Source organism: Ictalurus furcatus, chromosome 24 (assembly GCF_023375685.1).
Source record: "Ictalurus furcatus strain D&B chromosome 24, Billie_1.0, whole genome shotgun sequence".
NCBI classification, from domain to species: Eukaryota; Metazoa; Chordata; class Actinopteri; order Siluriformes; family Ictaluridae; genus Ictalurus; species Ictalurus furcatus.
This window is the reverse complement of record NC_071278.1, coordinates 15112000-15124661: the sequence shown is the minus strand read 5'-3', so window position 1 is coordinate 15124661 and position 12662 is coordinate 15112000.

Genomic DNA, 12662 nt, shown 5'->3' with positions numbered 1-12662 from the left:
TTGTTGTTAATTATTGACATATCAAAAAAAATTTGCTTAGCATTTAGTATGTGGAAAATAATTACTATTTTTCTTTTTTTTTTTATTATGTAAACAAATCAGCAATTCTGAATTGTGAGGGAGGCACAGAAGGTGAGTATGGCGGTTGCATCCTGCTAGTAGGCCTGATTTATAAATGAGAATCAGTGCCGAAAAGGCAAAAAGAAGCGGTCCTGAGGGGACGCGGAGGGAGGTATAAGGGGATGAGAGGCTGTTAGGGCAGTTAGTTGTTAACCACAGTATAACTGTGGGTGCAGACATACTGTCGAGGCTGAGCAGAACTGGATGAGCAGAAGTGGATGTGTTCGCTTCCGAGGAGACAAAGTATTTTGCAACTCCAGAGCCCTTATTAATTGTTTTTGAGAGTTTCTTCCTTAAAGACTAAAAACATTACTGGTACTTATTGTCCAACTGTATATGCTGCAGAAAGTTTGTTCAGTTGGAAATCTACAATCCCAATTCTGAAAAAGTTTTTTATTAACAGATTATTTACTACACTGTACTATATTGTAAACATTATTAACACATTTTTTGATGTTTTACTTTAATTTGAATTTAATTTATTTTTGAATATATACACTCATTTCAAACCTTTTCATTTAATAACTCTTATTAAGAGTATGGACGCTGAGTGAAGACACCGGTTGGTTAAGTTTAGCAAGTGGAATTTTCCCCCATTCATCCATTATGTATTTCTTCAGCTGTGCAACTGTACAGGGCCTTCATTATCTTATTTTGCACTTCATAATGCACCACACATTCTCAATCGGAGATGGGTCAGGACTGCAGACAGGCCATGCTCGCACCCGCACTCTCTGCTTAGGCAACCATGCGCTTGTAATCCGGGCAGAATGTGGTTTGGTGTTGTCCTGCTCTGGATGTCAGTATATGTTGCTCCAAAATGTGTGCATATCTTTCTGCATTAATGCTGCCCTCACAGATGTGCAAGTTACCCATTCCATGGGCACTGACACACCCCCATACCATGACAGATGCTGGCTTTTGGACCTGATGCTACAGCTTGGATGGTCCTTTTCCTCTTTGCCCCGGAGAACACTTGATTTGAAATGTTGAAATGTTCACTCGTCGGACCACAAAACACGATTCCATCCTGCTACTCTCCATCTCAGATGAGACCGAGCCCAGAGAAATCAGCGGCTCTTCTGGACAGTGTTGATGTATGGCTTCTGCTTTGCATAGTAAAGTCTTAACTTGCATCTGTGGATGCAGCGGCGAATGGTGTTTTCTGACAAAGGTTTACCAAAGTATTCCCGAGCCCATGTCAGGATATCCATTACAGATTTTTAAGACAGTGACATCTGAGGGATCGGAGATCATGTGCATTTAGAAGTGGTTTTCGGCCTTGCCCTTTATGCACCAAGATTTGACCAGATTCTTTGAATCTTTTAATTATATTGTGCCCTGTAGAGGGAGAAATGCACAAAATCCTACCGATTTGTCTTTGGGGAATGTTCTTCTCAAACCGTTGGATTATTCGCTGACGTATCTGTTGGCAGATTGACAATCCTCGATCCTCGACCCATCCTTGCTGTTGAAGGATTAGGCTTTTCTTGAAAGCTCCTTATATATTATGATTAGATGATTGCCTCACCTTTTTCACATCAACTTCTTATTTCAACTTGTCACAAATTGGGACTTGCTATTAGTCCTAATTTGCCACTGTCCCAACTTTTTTGGAATGTGTTGCATACATCAATTTCAAAAATAAACATTTATCTTCATAAAACTATGCAGCTGATTAGGTAAAACATCACATACCTTGTCTTTATACGTTTTTTTTGTTGTTGTTGTTTAAATACAAGTCAAAGTACATTTACAAATCCCTCCTCTTTGTTTTTATTTGCATTTTCCATACTGTCCCAACTTTATCGAAATTGGGGTTGTATTTGGTACAGTAACCTTCTGTATATTTTATGTCAAAGATATCCATGCAATGCTTGTGGCTCAGACCACAACCCTAGCATCCCTGCAGTGCCATTTCATCCATGTCTCAGGAGCCAAGGTAAAGGGCTCAAATTGCCCCCATTGAGAAAAGATAGAAGAAAGAGACCGAAGAGCTTTGGCAAGAGTCTTTCCCCAGGGTCCATCCATGGCTTTATCTGTGATTATTCATCTCCCTTCATGCTTGCTGTGAGGATTTCAGTCTGTAAAGGAAGGGCAAAAGAAGAAGAGAAGGCTTATCTTGGTGAGGCTGGGAAAGAATTATATCACACCCTTCACCTGTGCAAGACACAGGAAGAGAAAAAGGAGCCTTTAATATATGAAGTTTATACATATGCTTTAATTGTTGTTGTGGATGTGCATGTGTGGTGGTGGTGTATTTGTGAGTAAGAATACATACAGCAGATTGATGTTTATAGCAATTCCTAGAGCAGATAGTGGATTTAAATTGTCTCCATCTATCAGTGTTTTCAGTGAGATGGCAGTTTGTCTCAAAAGCTTTTGTTATTACAGTAGGATTGGAGCAATACAATCAGCGGCAAATCACCTTACATAGTCACCAGTGGTGTCATACCTCTGACACACACAATCCAGAGGGCTGCTGGAGCACAATCAATGAGGACTCCATCATTTTCACACACATCAGCTCCCTGTGCATGATGCATTATAGCTTTCATTCTCAGCTGGTCACAGGTGTCTTCCCCTGTGTCTTACCGAGATGGAGAAATTGGGTTCTTCTTTAATATCCCGTTCAAACTGGTAGTGACAGAATATACACCAATGTATTATGCAGATAGTGAGTGGAAAACCTAACATTTTTAAATGCTCTAGCCATGTATTTCTGTCAGGCTACCATAAAAGCAAGGTTTCATGATGACACACAGCACTATTACTTCTGCTTTTATTTCACCCGTCAGTTAACCTGTTGTTTTGATAATTGCTGACTTTTTACAAATAAAATAAGAAAATGCATAATCTCAAAGAAGACAACAAGCAAATAATACAATTAATAAAATAAAGAGATTCAGCTGAATATAGACAACATCTTTCAAACCTCAAATTGTTTTGAAACGCATTGCAGGCAATGTTAAAATTAAAATGTATTGTGGACTCCTTTATTTGAATAGAAATTTCTCTGTAAATTCAGTCTCAGTTACAGTAAACATAATACATGATATTTGCATTTCCCATTTGATGTACTAGTGTTGACATTTCATTTACACATGATGTGGATGCCTTATTAATAGCCTTATTTAAATGACAATTAAAACGTGATCATGCAAACATCATTTACATTTACATATTTATATGTATTTGGGCTCTTTAATAAGACATTTCAAATCACAGTACTTGAATTTGGCAAAATTCAAATGTCACGAGGAAAACGCCTATATCTGAAGCAATTATAGATGGTAAATATCAGTGAAGGTTTAAATAATTTCCAATAATTTAAGACATAAAATTGGCAAAATGTTTTTAGACAGCATAAACCAGCACCAACAATCACCAACAATTCGGAAATGTACGGATTTGATGTTTTTCTCTCAAGGAGAAGAATTTAAAAATGAAACTAAGATATTACACTTCTGAGAGATGAGGAGGCTTCAAAAAGTGCATCTAAAGAATACCAGGGCAGACAATGTAGGAAACTGTTATAAAGTTTTCAGCAGAATTATATGCTTGAAGCTGTCTGAAAGGAGTTAGCAAGATGAGACATTTCTGAAAATTGTTGAAAGGAGGCAGTTTCCATCCTTATAAAAATGCATCATGGATCTTTCATCTCTTTGTTTTAAAGCCCCATTTTAAAGAAGGGGGGTTAATGTATGATTACTGTGGAGGGGCATTTGTATTGAGGGTGTTTGTACACTGACACATATACTAATATATCTATCTTATTAACTATAAGATTTTTAAAATTGTAGGTACCATACTGTAGTACCATACATATATTATAAAATAAACTCACAAATATGCCTTTCCAGAAGCTAAGATAAGATATCATTTAGTCCAGAATATACACCTAAATACCCAAAGCAAGAGAAATTGATAGTAACATTAGTTTTAATGAACATATTTATTTGGAAGGAAAGAAAATTAACAAATTCATCTTCAGAATGTACAAGTGAGTTAAAGACCCAGGGGGGGATGGCTATTTTTAAAAACATTTAATCTAATAGAATGACTTTAACTACTACCAGAAAATAGCTTTATATCTTTATATGCATTCGAGGAAACAGATGAAAGAAGTTTGTTATCTAAAGTGGTGGGCTACAACAGCAGAAGACCGCCTCAGGTTCTAGTCCTGTCAGCCAAGAAAAGGCTGACAGGACTAGAACCTGATGCGGTCTTCTGCTGTTGTAGCCTACCGCTGTCAAGGTTTACATGTGCATTCTGAGTTGCTGCTCACTGGGGATGTAAAGAGTGGTTATTTGAATTATTGTAGCCTTCTTGTCAGCTTGAACCGGTCTGGACATTTTTCTCTGATCTCTCTCATTAAATAAGGCATTTCTTCTCACAGAGCTGCCACTCGCTGGATGTTTTTTGTTTTTCACACCACTGTCACTAAATTCTAGAGGTTGTTTACACATGTTTGATGCTAAAAGAAAAAAAAAAAACCTGGTGATTGGGTGTTCCAGTGGCCAGTGAGTGTATATAGGAAAGACAGTAACAACCCTCTTGACTTTTGGTCAATGGTCTGCACTTATACAGCACTTTTTAACCCACAGTGGTTCTACAAAGTGCTTTACACTGTTTCTCATTGACCCATGCACACACGCTCACACACACTGCCATGCAAGGCACTAGCCTGCCATCGGGAGCAACTTTGAGTTCAGTGTCTTGCCCAAGGACACTTCGGCATGTGGAGACATGTGGGCCAGGAATTGAACCGCCAACCCTACGATTAGTGGACAACCCGCTCTACCGTCTGAGCCACAGCTGCCCCACGCTTGATAAAAGGTTGTGACCTTTGGTATTAAAATAGCAATTCCTTGAGGTTTGCTTGAAAAAGAAAACATGTAATACATTTGTCCCACTATTTTCACCCATCCTTGATCTATGGTGATCAAAATGATTTAGGCTGGTTTGCTGAAAGAAAAAAAAAGCTGAAGAAAAGCTACTTTAGTCTTCAAGTTATGTTGGAGTGTTTTATTGTGCTTCACTTGTTTAAAACATTCACATTCAGATAATTACAGTAGGTTTACACATTAAAGCAATTTATAACCTATTGTTTGTATGCAGTGATTGATGAACATGGATTGATGGATTTTTCTGTCTCATTGTTATATGAATTCAGTCAGCTACAGTGCCCTCCACTAATATTGGCACCCTTGGTAAATAAGAAGGCTGTGAAAATTGTCTTTATTGTTTATACTTTTGATCTTTTGTTTAAAAAAGTCACAAAAATACTCTGCTTAACACAACACAGATTTATCAACAACAACAAAAAACTTTGTTAAGTATAAGTGTGCAACAATTATTGGCACCCCTATGAATTCATATGAGAAAAATATATTTGAAGTATATTCCCATTGATATTTTACTTTTTTTAGTGCATCTGGGTGACTAGGAACAAGAAATTGTTCAACCATGACTTCCTGATTCACAGGAGTATAAATGTGAGGTAACACATGGGCCAAATTCCCTTAGTCATTCATTACACTGGTTAAGACCAAGGAATATAGCTGTGATGTACGGCAAAAGGTTGTTGAGCTTCACAAAATGGGAAGTGGCTATAAGAATATAGCACAAGCATTGAAAATGCCCATTTCCACCATCAGGGTAATAATTAAGAAGTACCAGTCAGCTGGAAATGTTATGAATCAACCTGGAATTGGACATGTGTCTATATTGTCTCAACACACTGTGGAGAGGAGAGTTTGAGTGGCCAAAAAATCTCCAAGGATCACAGCTGGAGAATTGCAGAAGTTAGTTGCATCTTGGGGTCAGAAAGTCTCCAAAACTACAAACCGAAGTCACCTACATCACCACAAGTTGTTTGAAAGAGAAAAGGCCTCTACTCTCATCTAAAAATTAAAACCTGACTGCCTCTGCCAGAAAGCTTAAAATGGGCCGTGGTTGGATCTTCCAGTAGGACAATGATCCTAAATATACATCAAAATCAACACAAAAATGGTTTACTGACCACAAAATCAAGGTCCTGCCATGGCTATCCCAGTCCCCTGACTTGAAACCCATAGAAAACATGTGGAGTGAACTGAAGAGGAGAGTCCACCAGTGTGGATCTTAAATTTGAAGGATCTGGAGACATTCTGTATGGAGGAATGGTCTCAGATCCCTTTCCATGTATTCTCCAACCTCTCCAGGCATTATAGGAGAAGACTCAGAGCTGTTATCTTGGCAAAGGAAGGTAGCACAAAGTATTGACTAAAAGGTTGTCAAAAATTGTTGCACACCTATATTTAAAAAAGATTTTTTTTTGCTAAACCTGTGTTCTGTTTGCAGTTGTTTGATATCCACAAGAGCAGAGTATTTTTGTGATTTTTTTTTTTTAACTTAAGATCAAAGGTAAAACAATAAAGACATTTTTTTTGCAGCCATCTTTGCCCATATTTACCAAGGCTGCCAATATTAGTGGAGGGTACTATATGCACACTCCCGCTACTCTGGTAAGGTGGGTTTTGTTCTGTCTGTACCTGCACTCAAGATTTTTGCATTTTGCCTTAAGGGTAGTACCCTGTGCAATAACTCTAGAAACCGTAGACTTCAAATCCAAAGGTTCTCAAGCTCCACTAGCCCTTTACCTTGAATATCCATAGATGAAAGGTAAACCTTTCATGATCTCCATGAACTGTTGTTATTTCAATTTTCAGATTTGCAACCATTGTGTCAATCCTGTCACAGATCTCCTTCTTTTCCATGTTTATGATTTCAGTAAATACTCTGAGATTCAGCTGAGCATTAGCTGAAACCTGGGGGTTCACCATCCTGGTTTAGCTTTGCTTCACGAGTAAAGAGTATTTTAAAGCTGCTTCAGCAGTAGTACACTGACATCATTTTGTCTTGCATGTAAAACAAAATAAACCAAAATGATAAGCAGGATTTCTGAGTATGCCATAGAGGTGCAGAAAAATAGTTGGTACTCCACAGAGGCAGCCACTTATATATGTGGTTTTTGCATCAGCAAGACAGCAGTCTCTACACTTCTGTTCATCTTCTATACCAAACAGATCAAAGACATCTTTAATTTGTCCATATTTTGCAGTGGAGCTGTCCTGTGTCTGACACCATTTTTGTACTACTGTATAAGCATACTATGTAATGGCTAAATCTCTATATCCTACCAATTCTCCAACATTGCAGGTGATCACATAGGGTCAGCTTGATCAGCCCAGCCATCAAGACCCATCTGCTCACTTCAACCCACTAAATATAGCAATCAACACACCCTCAGGAGTGTCTGTTGAACACTAGATTCGGTTTAACAGATAAAAAAGATACAAATAATAATAATGAAAAAAGATGCTTTACCGCACACTGAAATGAGTGTGTATGCCCATCCCTTGTAGTAGGGGACATCAGGATAATTGCTTGTTGAATAATGCCTGGTTTATTTGTACACTCATATAGTATTATAGGGAGAAAGATAAGGTCATTATATATCTGCTTGACAGAACAGCTAGCTTTTATTCGTCTTCCTGCTTTAAGACACAATGGCTGGCTTTATTACATGGCCAGTGTATGCTGTTTTTTTCTTTGATATTGTCTTTGCTGCATTATACAACAATGAAATAACTGGAATTGGGAACACTTTAAATTACTGATCCGATATCAATGATTAACTACACAGGAAGAAATGAATAACACAATATTAACATTCTAGTAACTACTGTTAAGTAACTAGAAACTCTGATTAACGAATTAGTAAGTAATAGCACACAGATGAATGCGGAAGTTCACTATTAGCTAATCAATAGCTACTATATCTTTCAGGCCTCCTGGGGAACTACTAAGAATCTATTAATAACTACTATTTCTTTCAGGCCTCCCAGAGAAATTCGGTTACTGCACACAACCTTGGGGTAACCGTGGACAATCAACTGTCCTTTGCCTCTCACATTGCTAATCTGACACGCTCATGTCGATTTCTCCTTTACAACATAAGAAGGATTCATCCATTTCTATCCATACAGGCCACTCAGGTGCTGGTTCAGTCTCTTGTCATTTTGAGAGTGAAATACTGCAACTCACTCCTGGCAGGTCTTCCTCTGACCGCCATTCGACCTCTGCAACTGAAACAGAATGCAGCTACACAATTGGTTCTCCCACACCACCACATTGCTACGCTCCCTCCACTGGCTTCCTGTAGCTGCCCACATCAGATATAAAACACTGATGCTTGCCTACAAAGCCAAAAATGGACCAGCACCCACTTACCTCATAGAACTTATTACACCCTGCACTGCGCCACACTCCCTCCAATCCTCTAGCACCGCTCGACTGGTTCCACCATCTCTCAGGATACAAGGAAGGCATTCATAAAGACGCTTCTCTGTTCTGGCACCTAGATGGTGGAATGAATTTCCCCTAGATATCTGAACAGGTGATTCACAGTCAGTCTTCAAACCATGTCTAAAGACCTACCTCTTTCTAAAGTACTTAAATTAGCTCTTTTCATTTGAAAAAATTGTCTGTGTTTTCTTACTGTATTACCCTCAAGAGAGTTTTATGACTGATGGTATTTTTAGTCTGTGACCTAGTGAACCAGTATCGAGATGTATTTATTGATAGAGACTTCAAAGCACTTCTGTAAGTCGCTCTGGATAAGGGCGTCGGCCAAATGCCAAAATGTAAATGTACGAAGAAACTACTATTTCTTTCATGCCTCCCGGAGAAGTACTAAGAAACTATATTCAGTTTCATAAGTAATGAGAAACCACTACTGTTAACAAATAGACAAGATTGTTTACATAATCAATAGGTAATAGCAGACTTATGATTTGGGTAAGCTGTTAATAATACTACATTTTTATTTGTTTATTAGTTTATTTTGATTAGTACCTATTTATTTGTAAATATATATTTTGATTCATTAAACTCTCTTTTTGGGAAACTGTGTCCGTTGTGCCTTGACTGCCTTGGTCCCTCACAAACAGCTAACCCTTAGCTAACACTGAACTACCACATTCATCTGTGTGCTATTGCTTACTAATTCGTTAATCAGATATTCTAGTTAGCTAATCGTAGTTACTAGAAAGTTATTCATTTATATTCAATTATTCATTTCTTCCTGTGTAGTTAATCATTAATGACGGATCCGTATTCTAAAGTGTTACCCGGGAATTCGTATGTCTCAGTGCTCTGTGGTGTCTTCATAAAGCAGTTTGCAGTACTATATGCTGTTGCTCAAGATCACCTTAGTCTTATGAATTAGATCAATTATAAATATGGACATTAAAATGTATTTGTATTGAAAAAGATTACATTGGCTTACATTGGAACAGCCCACTTTGTGCTACAAATGTATCTACAGAGTTCTGTAGCCTTCATTTAATGAGGGTAAATGGACAAACATTAGGTAATTAGGACATTAGAAGACAAAATACACAGTTTTTCACAGTTTCCTGGTACTCGCCTATTTGAATGATGACAGGCTGCTGTGTGGACAGTCGTAACAGCAGGTGATGAGCCAGACAGCGCTCCTGATCTCACATGTAAAAGCTCTGGGACTGAAAGTCAATCAGAGAAGAGTCCAACTGTGCAGTTCATCAGCATGAAACTCAGCTCATGTGCCGTGCAAGCCTTTTTTTCCCCATTTTCTCCTCAATTTGTTCACCTGTCAATTCCCACCCGCCAGCCAACTCTCCCCTATCATACAACAGCTACCAAGAAGGCTAACACATTTCCTCTGAGACATGTGAAGCCAGCCAACCACATGTTTTTCAAACTCCTGCGTTACACTGCAGCTTAACACACTTAGACGAAAGTGCCATCTGCCCTCTTCCGCATACTTGAGCTCACAATAGTGCTGCAAAATGTTTAGCTCACATGTACTAGTGTGATCCATCAACACTACAGTGGTGTTTTACATCAACCACCAAGGGTGCACAAAATTGCAAATGATATTGACATGGGAGAACAAGCTCTAGAAGTAGGCAGATGTACACCTTCTGTTTTTAAGAGCTGCCTACCTAGTGGGCCAATGCAATCAGGCAGCATATGCACTGTCTCGCAGCATGCCTATGCCCAGGGATTGACAAATTCACAAGCAGGTGGATCTGATAACTTGGAACACCTATGGCAGCACGGAAGTCAATCTGTTGTTGAATATGGTTCACATACAGGGCAGAAACAGATGTTTTTGAGGCAGGATTCGTTGATGTAGGATTGGCTATATCTACAGATGCTGTTCCACTGCTGTCATTGTTATGGATGACACTGCACCACATCTCTCAGAACAGTGTTTTGATAGCCCCTTTCTGTCCAAACAGGCCATAGTTCCACCTGTTATTGACATTACTGACTGGTACTCTGTGCTCACTGCTCATAAGACAAGACCTGCTGTCCCAGATGATTGGGTCACAGTGGCACAGCAGACCACACACCTTCAAATTATGGGTCTGGCCCCTATGAGTAATGCCAGAATACTTCTATTAAAATGGCTTTCTGTCATGAAATGTCTCAGTACAGAAACAAGCAAAAGGGAAGACTCTACCATTTCCAATTAAAAACATCATAAATCAAAGAATCTTCCATTTTAAATTTATCTGTTTCTGTCCTTAATTAACTAGGACTAGATTTTAAATTGCTGTTTTAAATTGCCACAATTTTGGTATTTGTGTTATATCATCATTATGTGGTGCTATTATTTACTGTTCCATCAAATTATAGTAGGCTATAGGAGCACAGCATTGCTTGTCATTTAATGTACATAAACTAAAGCTCCCTTGATCCCCCTCTAATTAATGCCTTCTTACATATTGTTGTTACATACTGATATGCTTCAGGGGAAAAATGCTAAACTTATTTGCCTACTGAATGAGCCATTTCTGGAAAACTCTGAGCTTCAGTTCACGCTCATTACACAATGCTCCAACTCTAATCACACATTTCAAGATAAACTCATTTCGTAATAAAGATTTTTCTGTCATTGCTTAGATAGAAAAATATTGCATGTTCTCTGGCTGAACATTCATCTCATTGGTCCATTCATTCTTACCCAGCAGTACCGGTCAATCCTTTTTGTGAGATAATATTACAATGCATGATAAATGATCAGTTGTATGAAAGTTATATGTAGGGCAGCCAATGATTCAACATGATATATATGCGTTACAATGTAGTGCAATAATACCATATGTGATGCAGTGTGTGTGTGTGTGTGTGTGTGTGTGTGTGTGTGTGTGTGTGTGTGTGTGTGTGTGTGTGTGCGTGCGTGTGTTCTCTGTGGTTCACCCCATATGGTGTTTGCACGCTCAGGTGGAGCAAAGCAGTAGCTCCAGCTTGTGAGTGTGAGCAAAGAGAACAGACAGAACAATAAGTGTAAATTTTAAATGGAGGAAAGACATATGGCTGTTCAGATAGACATTCTAGAAAGACTGTCAGGGTTCCTCATAAACTGGAGTGAAAGAAGTAGGTCAGAGGCAAGGATCTAGAAATAGCTAAGAGAGAGAGAAACAGATGGAGAGAGGGGAAGAACAGAGGAAACGTCAAGAGGCTTTTAAAAGACGTCCCTGAACTGTCTGAGATGCCTTTGAGATGCATTTGATCTCTTCGCTATTTCACGCCACTCTTTACTTAATCTCTATTTCCGTCCTTGCTTGTGAGTGATAAGGTGCGATGCTATGTGACAAGGAGTGTTGTGGACAAGTGGCATTTAAAAGAATGCTGAGAGACAGTGACTGACAGCAGCCTCTTCTAAATTACATACACATCACACACTGTGTTATTTATCCTTTATGTGTGACAGCACTTCTTCTTCTCTCTCTCTCTCTCATGTTTACTCTCATTACTTTACACAGTACTCTTAGTGTACACCTCTAATGCACATAAATAGAGCACTTAATAATACGAATGATCTTTGAGAGAGCATGTGCATGATGGAGCTGTCTAAGTGTAGTAGCTGCAGTCTAGCAATGTTCAATAACAGGCTATTTACCAATCACCTCCACTTCTGTCACCTCTTCAATCAACAGAGCCACTACAGGACCTGCCACTTAAAGGAGATGTGCCCCCACCAATGAGCTGCACACACAAAGCCGAACTGATTCTCCTCACTGTCTTCCTTTGTGATGCTTATCTCATCGAGATTAACACAAACCAAGCATGGACAGAGTAGGGAAGAGTCGTTGGAATTGTGTGTGATGTGCATGAAATGGGTTATGGGATGAATTAGTGAAACAGCATGCTTTGCTCTTCTAAATGAGTTTGGAATCAGAAATCGAGGATGTGGGATTACTCACTGCTACAGATTAGCGAACTGAGCTCAGTTGTGCTGAGCATTGGGATGTGAGTGTAGTCAGCTGTTCTCAGGGTCAACGGCTGCTTTAATAATGTAAATAATAAAAGTGTGATTCGTTCACCGCCTTGAACAAAGCTTTGGAATAGAGATTCTCCCATTATACAATAACCTATTCTCAAAAGGTTTTTTACAGTACTTTTCACTGAACAACTGAGGGCAATTTGTAAGCTGGTATGTCTAC